Source organism: Cydia pomonella, chromosome 12, assembly GCF_033807575.1.
Source record: "Cydia pomonella isolate Wapato2018A chromosome 12, ilCydPomo1, whole genome shotgun sequence".
NCBI classification, from domain to species: Eukaryota; Metazoa; Arthropoda; class Insecta; order Lepidoptera; family Tortricidae; genus Cydia; species Cydia pomonella.
Window position 1 is genome coordinate 1,474,445 of NC_084714.1, and position 12,251 is coordinate 1,486,695.

Consider the following 12,251-nt stretch of genomic DNA (forward strand, 5'->3'; position numbering starts at 1 on the left):
TCGCACTCCAACTCGAACTCCAACTCGAACTCCAACTCGAACTCCAACTTGAACTCCAACTTGATCTCGAACACCAACTCGAACTCTAACTCGTACTCCAACTCGAAATCCAACTCTAACTCCAACTCTAACGCCAACTCGAACTCCAACTCGAACTCGAACTCCAACTCGAACGCCAACTCAAACTCGAACTCGAACAACAACTTGAACTCCACCTCGAACTCCAACTCGAACTCCAACTCGAACTCCAACTCAAACTCCAACTCCAACTCGAACTCCAACTCGAACTCCAACTCGAACTCCAACTCGAACTCCAACTTGAACTCCAACTTGATCTCGAACACCAACTCGAACTCCAACTCGTACAACTCGAAATCCAACTCTAACTCCAACTCTAACGCCAACTCGAACTCCAACTCGAACTCGAACTCCAACTCGAACTCCAACTCGAACGCCAACTCAAACTCGAACTCGAACAACAACTTGAACTCCACCTCGAACTCCAACTCGAACTCCAACTCAAACTCGAACTCCAACTCACTATCTAGATCTAACTCTTGCCCACCGGGCCCACGAGTAACTACAACTACACACATTGCCATCTACTACTCGCTACCTATTCGAGCGAGCTTCCATAGTCACATAATAACCTCTAGCAACACACGTGGTCGCCTCTTAGCTGGTTATCCGAATAATCGACCATAGGCACACATGGTCACATTCACATCTTACCTCTTCATCGTTGTACTACTGGGACACATAGCCCTCTAGTAACTATTCATTGTATACTAGCTACTAATTCATTGTTATACTACAGGCACACATAGCCTACTAGTAACAACACACATGGTTGTGTACTAGCTACCTATTCCTTGTTATACTATAGGCACACATAGCCCTCTAGCAGCAACACACATGGCCGCGTACTAGCCAACTATTCCTTGTTATAATACAGGCACACTTGGTCCTCTAGCAGCAACACACATGGTTGTGTACTAGCTACCTATTCCTTGTTATACTATAGGCACACATGGCCCTCTAGCAGCAACACACATGGTCGCGTACTAGCTATTCTTTGTTTTACTACAGGCACACATGGCCCTCTAGCAGCAACACACATGGCCGCGTACTAGCTACCTATTCCTTGTTATACTACAGGCACACATGGCCCTCTAGCAGCAACACACATGGTCGCGTACTAGCTACCTATTCCTTGTTATACTACAGGCACACATGGCCCTCTAGCAGCAACACATATGGTCGCGTACTAGCTATTCTTTGTTTTACTACAGGCACACATGGCCCTCTAGCAGCAACACACATGGTCGCGTACTAGCTATTCTTTGTTTTACTACAGGCACACATGAACCTCTAGCAGCAACACACATGGTCGCGTATTAGCTAACTATTCTTTGTTTTACTATAGGCACACATTGCCTTTTAATAGCAACACTAGCTACTAATCAACCAATCAACTAATCTTCAAAAGATAATGCACCCATTTTCACATGCTAGCTAGTATCGGAATAAATTGTTATAGAAAAACTTGACCTATTAGGGTTTAATTATATTATCGTCACTACCTATCTATTTGTTTAAAAATTGCAGCGATTTTATTTTTACAATCATCAACAAAAATAAATAAAAAATCTCAATTCAAAATAACGTACCTTGCTTACTTGTCCGTTCCCTCTTCTGAGATTTCATAATTCAAAGTCAATCTAGTTGTAATTGATTTTATTAAATATGGCTACATTCAAAGTATTCCACAACTAGCAATACGTCCGCACTCAACAAGCACTGTCACCATAATGGCTGCCTTTAGCAACCAATATGGCGCCTAGAACCGGACCGGAAACGAGTCGGATTGCCGTTTAAATACTCGCCTGTGATTGGCTACTTAGAACCGGGCTGACAGTTTTGATATTTAAGCGGCCAGACTTAATAACTGTGACAAAATTATTGTAAAATATGAAACTATTATTTAAAAATCATAACAGTATGGAACTCTAAAAAACGAATTATAGTATTTTCATTAATTTTTATTTTTTATATTTTTTCTTATAGAATAAGTCTCTCGAGCAAGGACGTTATACTTGGATTAATACGAGGATAGGAAGTAAACAATAGGAGACAAATTCGACTAGTTTTAATAGTAACTCGTGACATGGCGAAATGTTGTCTACTATTTACAAGCTATTATTTAACTTGCCCTGTTACTAATATGTTATGTTAGTGTGGGTCTTAGAATCTCAATTTGACCCATTTTCCTGTTTCCGATTGAGCTGAAATTTTGCATATATAACGGATGACAATGCAATATTAAAATGACATGGAGCTGATCTGATGATGGAGACAGGATGTGGCTAAGGTGGTCAATCTAATTGTTTGGGGTTGTTAGAATTGTCTTGATGAATATTAGTTGCCTGTGAAAGAAAATTATAGTCAGCGATAAAAACTTGTATCAAAAATGATTTTTTTGCCAAAAACTTTTAACCGTGGAGACATTTCTAGCGGCCTGGCAAAGGACACAGTAAGATTCTAAGGTCAAAGTGTACGTTTATTAATATAATTTGTCTAAATTATTTATTATGACAACGACCGGTTTGGCCTAGTGGGTAGTGACCCTGCCTACGAAGGTGATGGTCCCGGGTTCAAATCCTAGTAAGGGCATGTATTCGTGTGATGAGTATGGATATTTGTTCCTGAGTCATGGGTGTTTTCTATGTATTTAAGTATTTATATATTATTTATATCGTTGTCTAAGTACCCTCAACACAAGCCTTATTGAGCTTACTGTGGGACTTAGTCAATTTGTGTAATAATGTCCTATAATAATATTTATTTAATATTTATTTATTTATGACATTGATAAATATACGGTACTATACTTTGTCCTTATTAATTAAATGACGAAACATTTTAACCTTTTGAACTCCACGCTTATTGTGTGCGTCATCGTTAAACCTTGTCGGGTGCACGAAGGCAGAGGGCCTACCGTGAACACCGAAGTTAGCGAATTGCGGGCATCTTTCTGTGTCACTCTAACTGACAACATTTCATTTATTATAAAACCTGAAATTTTACATATGATTTGGACGTATTTTGCTTCCTGAACACTGCAATACAATGTGTTTGTCCACGTATAGTCGAGCCGTTAACCACGTAAAATACGATGAATTTTATCAACAAATCACCCCCCATACCTATGTTTTTTTCTCAACCATTTTAAAACTGCAATCCTTCAAAGTTTTATGCTGCCAAACACGTCTGCACTTAGTTAATGTACCATTATCTGTCCATTTACCTATCGCACATAAAAAAAAATCATTCGATAGCTTATGGATTAGGGCATTAATTTCAAGCATAAATGTTACGGAAAAATTTCTACAAATTACACCTCCCATCTAGTTGGAGGTCTGTGATCTGGTCTTGTTGAACGGGACCTCCACGCTTGCTTTCTCCACCTCCCATCATCTCTGCGACATACGTGCCCGGCCCAGGCCCATTTCAGAGTAGTAATCCACCGACCGATGTCTACTACTTTGGTCCGTCGCCGGATCTCCTGGTTTCGGATACTATCGCAGAGAGATATACCGAGCACTTTGAGCTTTTTCATTCCGCACATCGTTAACGTTCACGTCCATATAATTATGAAAGATTGTATGAAGTTCTGTGAGACGATGGATAAGCGAGAATCTTCTGTCTTGTATTAGTCTTCTTTCTTACATTTGTTCTGTTTTTCCTTTCTAGACTGTATCATGTACCAAGGTTGTATAAATACTGTCTATTATAAATTTCACAGTGTATTAGTTCGCTGTAATGCTGTGTACATTTTTTGAATCAATAAAAAAAAAAAAAAATGATATTGGAAAACATTTTGAGCATAGAATGTATACCAGAACACGTACATTAAACAGTTGAATTAGTAAACTGAATGCATATTTTTATTTCATTCAAGCGCCTACAAAATATGTACACGAATTGTTCCGTATAGAATAAACTTGCTTCGTCAAAAGCTGTAGGATCGTACAACCATGGAGTGGAGGACGTGTATCACTACGTTTTCAATAAATTACCGGTTGAGCTCAAATATATTTGTGACCCCGATACCTTTAAAACCAAGCTACATGCGTTTTTACTTCAAAAATGTTTTTAAACTATTGAAGAATTATTTTATCGTGACATAGGGAATATTTTTTTTTAATGCTGACATTCCGATTTCAAATAGTTGATTACTGTTTGTTTGTAGTTTATCGCCCTTTTGGAAATTTTAACATAATTATAAATAACATGTAACTGACATTTTTCAATTTTTAATTATATAATTTTTACTTTTTACTAGGTGACATTTTTCTCTTAATTTATTTTCTTATTCTAATATGTTCCAAAAATGTTTTTTTTTTTTAATTTTTAAATGATATTATTTAATTAATTTTTCTTTTTACTTGTTGACATTATTAGATTTTTTCTAGTATTTTTTAATTATTGAAAATTTTTGTTATTACTATTCATGTTTTATTTTATTTTGGGCTATCTATTTGCGGCGATCGATTTATTTGAATTAGTTTTAATATTTATTTTTATGTTATGATGTTTATTTTTGATATATTTTTTGTATGCATGTGCCTAGATTTAAGATTTTTCAAACACAATGTAATATTGTTATTGAATAAAAATGATGATGATGATGATGATGATATCGTCAAAGCGCTTTTTTGAGCGGCATTGAATTCCGTCGTACATCATGGTTAGGCAGTGTCTTACGTGAGCGAATAACTCGCGATCGCGAAGCGGCGCGGCGCGGGTGAATACAATACTTTGATACCTATGGAAGTGTCCTACGTGGGCGATCTCGTTGTGAACGCGAATGCCGTTGGGCCGCCGCGCCGCATTCGCGAGTCATCGCTCACGTAAGCCGTTGCGTCACTTGTGACAGTTGTGTTCAGTAAAGTCTAAACTAACTACCATTTGATTATGCGGTCGTATCAGATATACACGTTCTTATGGAAGGTGGAGGTAAGGAATGAAATCTCCATGTACCAAAAAGTGTCATCCAAAAACCTTAAATAGGTGGCGCTACAATACCTAGAATACTTGAAAAAAAAATCAAATCATAGACAGGGCACTCCATTCCGTCAATAACGCCTAAGTTCTTAGCTACTCTAGCGCTAATCTGGAGAGATTTGGAACTATTATTTATAGCTGACAGCTGGACACTTTTGCAACAGTTCTACCATAAGAGATTTCACTCCTTTTAATTCCACACTCCATACATGTTGTATAGAGGGATGTCAATATAATCAAAGAGCATATAATCACTACGTTAATAAATCTTTATTTCGTAAAGACATAAGTATGTTACATGAGTAGGTAGGTATATATAATAGACTTTTACATTACTTATTACTTTAGGTTGCTACATTCGTTGCCGTCAACACTATAAATATATTATTATGCGTAGGTATTAAGAGATTACCATCGCGACATCGAATGTATCAACATGAATTGAATAAGCTTATAATTAGGTAACTAATGTTTTATCATTCTTAACAATCTGATTTGTGATTCATCACTTAAGTTGTCATTAACATCCTTTGCACTGAATGCTGTCCTTTACCTCCCGTACTAGTTACGAGTATAAACTGTATCACGGTGAGGTAAGAATCGTCATCCATTTGCATGTGATATGAAAAACACAATAATATATGGAAGTTGGAGTGTTACAATTATTCTACCAAAATGTATTAAATACTAAATATTTTATCAGCTATGTTACATTTTACCAGTTAAGTATTTTAACACTAAATTCTACGATGATTGCTATAATAATAAAGTTCTAAAATAAATATATGTCAATGTAATTTGTCTAAAATTATCATGATCATTCAAGTAGCATGTATCTATGACTGGTACAAAATTATTATACCTTTTAATACATGGAAATCATACCAAAAAAGAGGTGTTGGTTTACGTCAAATGAGGTAGTTCTGTTTTATATAAATGGTAGTGATGAAATAGTAATGATAAATCCAAGTTTTCGACCTCGAAAGCCCTTCGGATCCTTGTGTGTATAATATACAGTACAGCGAGGGAAATTGTTATAGCTCTTATCTCTTGTATATCTTTGATGAATCAGGCTGGTCTTCTGAATCCACAGCACTCCTTTTGGGGCCAGCGTGTGTGGTAGCATTTCTTCGTCAACCTGATCAGGCCGGTCGAAATTGTCATTTGATGGTGGATTATCAATGAATGGTTTTTCAATGTCGGCACACATCTCCGGTCCTGTATATTCTCGCAGGATTGACCATTGCTGTAGTTACAAACAGCTGAGCATTTGAATCCTGCTTTCCTGCAACCACAGCTGCTGGTACAACCTTTTTTGAGTTACAGTTAGTTCAAAATTTTACAAACCTTTGAGAAGCCGTATCTTATTAACTATTTGGCTTACTAAGAAAAAATATAGTCAATTAATTGCAAATTTCTTCTTCTTAAAAGTGTGCATAGTGACTTTTGCCGTAATTCTAGATTTTAGTGCAAAAAAAAATTACAACAACTGAAAATAGTCCTAAAATTTAATCGATTTTCATGTACTTTTCAATGATTTCAAGGGCTTACGAGGTCGAAAACTTGTATTTATTATTACCATTTCATCACTACCAACATATTAAAAAAACAGAACTACCTCATTTGATGTTAGGTAAAATGTACCAATTCCATGGGCTATTTGGCTAGTTGTCATAAACAAAAATTGTTACAGAAAGAAAATAGAGCGAGCAGAAGTTTTGTAACTTTTAAACTATGGGTTTTCATGCAGTTTTCACCTATCAATAAAGTGATTCTTGAGGAAGGTTTAGGTGTATGACTTTATTCGTCAGATAAGAGGCAAGTAGGTAGTTTATTCAGGACTTTACTTGGACATTCTGAATCAGACCCTAAATGTTTTAATTATGCTAAGTGATTAGCAAAACAATTTTTGGAAACAAATCTAATTATTTTAACAAATATTGTCGAGCAAAATATGACTTAAAAATACACAAGTGACCCGTTTTAAGACGTTACGCTCTAGCTCAAACCCTCACACGTAAATAGATAAATGATTTATCATCTCTCTAATTCGTACGACAACCAAATGAGTGGCATTCGGACTTTTAATGTTTGATCTTGATTTGATATTTCTTACTTACTCGCACTTGTGTTTGTGTATTGTGACAAACGAAATGCATTGTTAATAGCTTTTATTATTATTTATAAAATCGCTTTAGTACATTGTGTATTATGGCCGATAAACCAGAATTTATGAACGGGCGTGAATTAAAGCCTGAAGCCAAAGGCCTCCTGTACCGCTCGTAGTTCACACGATGTTTTTCATCTCACTTGTGAGGAAAAAAATGAAAAAAACCTTCTGCCTAGTTTCGGACGTACAGATTACAGCCCTAGGTTGAAATTTAGGATTTACGGAATGCATCGCCTAGCAAGTATGATGAAATAGTTATTTGTGTCCCAAGGGAGCAAAAAATTGTTACACGCGTGGCAAACACGCGGTACGGAATGTCCTACGATTCCTCTCGTGGTGCGCATACTATTTTTCTGCTCGACGGAGGCGGAAAGCGGCAACTTCCTTTAGCGCAGCGGGAGCAAAGTTGACGCTTTCCGCCCGGAGGGCAGAAATAGTATATTATATACCTTGGCAGTAAAGTAAGAAATGTCTCAAATCAAAAGTTGAAACTTTCCGGCCGGAGGGCAGAAATATATAATTAATAATAATAATTTTGATAGAATATCCAATTAAGATTTATTTTTAAAGTTCCAACTCCGTATATTATTTTAAAGTTCCAATATAATGTTTTTAGAATTTTAAGCTAATTTTTTGATATTGCATTATTTTTCCTGTATATTCATTATTTCTGGACAAAAATAATACCTACAAGATTATTTTACTATTTTTAAAACTTAATAAAACTTTTGCCCTTCCTTTTTTTTAACATTCCTAAAGCTTCAAAACATCTTTTATCATTTTTTAAACTTTTTTTTCTTAATTCTAACCTCCAAGTCCTCTAACTAACCTCACCGCAGTTTTATGCAATCTAACCATCATTTGACCTTATTGCAGTAAGAGGACATTCACCGCAAAAACAAAAAACCTACAATCAGAAGCAATCGCATTCCTTATAGTATTTATCGTACCTATTAGATATACTCTGTCCTCTGATACGCGAAGTGCGAAACCTAAGTACCACATAAGGTACCGAAGACTTTTTCCATTTTATTTCCTATTCCCCACCACGCGGCTAGAAAATGGCGGACGGCGAGTCAGTGTTGCGCGCGATTTTCGACGCGAGCGCACGCCGCACAGCGTTCGAATGTTAAAACGATCGAGACAGTGAACAGTGAATCTTTAAGTTTTTCGGCCAGTGCTGCAGTGAACTTTGGTGTTTACTATTTCGTTACAGTTTATTGGAAGTTTTAAAGGATGTTAAGAGAATTGTATCCTGTTTTGTGCAAGTGCTATTGTTTGCTTTGTTGATGCGAACCAGCTGTCAAAACATCTATACTGTCAAGGTAAGTCCGATAGATTTCGGAACCTGTCCCTCTTTTATCGAATTCATTCACTATTTCGAGTTTTTTGCTAGTATATTTATCTTAAAATGTATTTGATACACATTTGTTTTTATAGAGACTTAATATTTGTACACACACCATACGCATTTACTTACTTGCGAATTTCATTGTTGCATTAAATGTTAGAAAGGTTTATTTAGTTTGCAATATGTTAGACATTATTATTATCGAATTCATTCACTATTTCGAGTTATTTGTTAGTAGAATCGTGTTAAAATGTATTTGTTACTCGTTTGTTTTTATAGGGACTTATTTGTACACCTGTATTTACTTACTGATTGTATTTTTGCATTAAATGTTATAAGCAACATTAAATATTAAATGAACTACACATGCCACAAGTCTGTTGTTGAGGTAAAAAGTCGAGCTTAGGTCATCGAGATTATTTTTGGACGGAACTTGTTTTGCTTTAATAAGACTTTAACGAGCGACTGAGTTTTGTGTAAACTTTTTTGTTCCCATTAATTTGATTCTTGTCAGGTTATCATTTTTCGGATATTACAATTTTTATTTGTTAATGTATAATTTTATAATTTTTACATTGGGCAAAACAGGAAATATATTTTTTTTAAATATACAAATTTGCACTGTCGCTTGCAGACGATCTTCTTGATAAACATAAGTTTAACTTGATCATCAAAGACACGTGTCCAATATTATTTAATACGTTTCTTTGAACATATAAATTATATGCCCTTGACAGTGAGCTATTTTTCTCTTTAAAAATGTTGAACTATGTCATGGCGACAAAAAACAAACATTTTTAAAACCGAAACATACACAAGATTACCTACCATACATTATATGATAAATATAAAATTAACAATTACGCACTTTTGCTATATGGTGAACTTTTCGGCTAGAAGTGTAAAATTCACCCGATATCAGTTAAACCTTTTAATTATCAAATAATCTTCACGTGGTATGACGTGTACGTTGAAGATATATATTTATTTCGATTAACATTACTATACAATTTGTAGAATACACTATAAAACTTAAAACCTAAATCTATTATCAAATTAGTTACAACTTTTAAATGTACGTAAATAATAGCTTGTTTACTATCAAAAACACAAACATGCTATTTACACTTGTTTTCTGAATAACAAAAGATTTGCAACGATTCATTCACATTGAAATTCTTTAGGAACATTGAACAATTCGTAGTGACGCAAGAATGATTTCTCATTGATTCATTGGCCTCAAGATCAATCGAGTGAACTCTGTTAGTAAACATGGAGTTATTGTTAAATGATCAGCCCTGGAGGCCTTTAAATGTTAAATACGTGTGTTGGGGATTAAATCTACTTATTATAATGTGTACTGCAGCTTAATAGGTGGTATTTACACACTTTTACGTGCTTAATCGATAGCATATGCAAGGTAATCACGCATTACGTACGATAATTACTTTTTACCTTTAATATAATACAAACCTGCCAAAGAAATAAAATACTATTATGTATGAAATAAGTAATGACCTTTTTTAATTCTAATCTGTGACATAATCCTAATAATAATCCTAAAAGTTAATATTTACATATAACACAATAAAAAAAATGCACAGCCAAAACTTTTTATGTTGGTAATCTCTGAAGCGTAAAAATGGCAACCGAGTTGAATTTTTTTCGATCTTAGTTTATAAATGTTGTAGGTAAATCTGGGTTTCGTTCGTTTATTTCGTTTTAAGGATTGACATTGGCCATCCAAAATATATTTTTTGTACATACAAATAAAACATTTTTAATGACACCCCAATAATGAATAAGATCTGTTTTGTTATAATTCTGATGGATTTACCTAATTTTACGGGAATAAAGTATTCAGACTTTTTGGTTACCGTATAATTAATTGAATTTAAATACAAACAGTAGTTTAGCCGTACAGTCCCTGCCAGGTGCTATGGCCAGGGGCCAGGTGCGCGACCGTTTGCATCGCGGACCGTTAGGTGAAAAATACTTATTGCTTTAACTGCATTTGTTGAGAAATATTTAGTAAGCAGCTAAGTAAGAAAAATGCTATCAATTGACGACATATACGGAAAGCAGAAAGGATTCCTTTTAAGCTAGTGTTCCGGTTTTAGCTCACGTGTTTTTAGTCAGTCGCGCGACATGTTACCAAAAATTAGAGAGTACTCCCGGTACTGGTTTTCTACACGGTGTTTCACGAGGAATCCGAGAGATTTTAACAGTGCATTTACTGATCATATTTGAAGAATAAAAAAAAAAAAAAAAAAATTATAGGACATTATTACACAAATTGACTAAGTCCCACAGTAAGCTCAATAAGGCTTGTGTTGAAAGTACTTAGACAACGGTATATATAATATATAAATATTTATAAATACTTAAATACATAGAAAACATCCATGACTCAGGAACAAATATCCATGCTCATCACACAAATAAATGCCCTTACCAGGAAAACACCAAGAATAAAATGTGTGGAATTCGCCTATTTTCAGAGTTAATGCCAATAGAAAACCAAACATGCTTTCATCATATAACTTTTAAAAAGAAGATTTACCTTATGGTTAAACATGCCTGTAAGATTCCATTAAGAAATTGGCTTTAAACATCCACTTATATGTTTACACAAAATGCTACGTCATACTCAAATCGGAAGGTTTGGAAGTACAGGGAAAATGACTTTGCCCCCCAATGAGATACTCGTAGTTACTTTACGAGTAAACGTAAATATAGGCTACTGTTTTAACATCAAATACTTACTCCGTGAGCTCAGTGACCCAAAATGAGACGGCTTCAGACACAAGACAGCGCTACTTTTCTCGGTCCTGTGCGACTTCTCGTCAATTGTTGACTCGGAGTTCGCCGAAATCCGCCTCCACCAAGTCTCTCCAGCGATACCTGGGGCATCCGACAGGACGTCCTCCTGTTAGGGGGGCTAGGAACGCTCTTTTAGCATTGAATAGTATTCAAAATTATAACAAGTAAATGCGACCCTAATTATCCAGTGGAAAGTAGAGTGGAAAGTCATTAGAATCGTCTCAAATAAATAATTACTTGTACGAATCACGACCGCCCGAAATGTGCAAGTTCAACGAGGTTTTAAATCAGACGGTTTTACTAGAGCGGAGAAATGGAATGGATTTAATTTGTTCAGTCGCTTACTGATTATTTAATTTTTATAAAAATGATTACTATCATATAAAATGTTCTCTAAATTATATTTAGTTAGGTATGGTGCCACTGAATACTTTTGGTCTACAACAAACAAGTAATTTCTTAAAGATTTTCATATTTGAGATGATGAACAGATTTCATTTCATTTTTAATTTTAAAGATAACAATCATAGTTATTACGACAAAATCACTTCGTTTTGGACCCTATTTAGGGAAATAAAAAAATCGGTATTTACTACCAACTCGCTTTCATGGTAACCAACAAAATTTGGTCTGACTTAAAGTTAAAGACTATCATTAATTTTGAAGGTTCGGAATGAGAGGTCAGTATGCCAATTATGTATAAACTAAAATCTATATCATATACCAAAGAAATAGTGATCCAGCCCTTCAGAAGCCCAAAGTTCTTAAAGTTTAAATGAGTAGATAATAGTTATTTGTTCAACAAGAGAACGAAGTTTGATATTTATTCGAGTGCTTATT

At 35.0% G+C, this 12,251-nt stretch overlaps 1 protein-coding gene across 2 annotated transcripts in view; it reads left to right on the top strand.

Moving 5' to 3' along the window:
- The first annotated feature begins 8,312 nt into the window (after positions 1-8,312).
- Positions 8,313-12,251, top strand: part of LOC133523256 (uncharacterized) — a 240,081-nt gene continuing 236,142 nt past the window's right edge. For both annotated transcript variants that reach the window (XM_061858742.1, XM_061858743.1), the window contains exon 1: positions 8,313-8,562. The gene's annotated coding sequence lies outside the window, so the exon portion shown is untranslated. The remainder of the gene's footprint in view (positions 8,563-12,251) is intronic.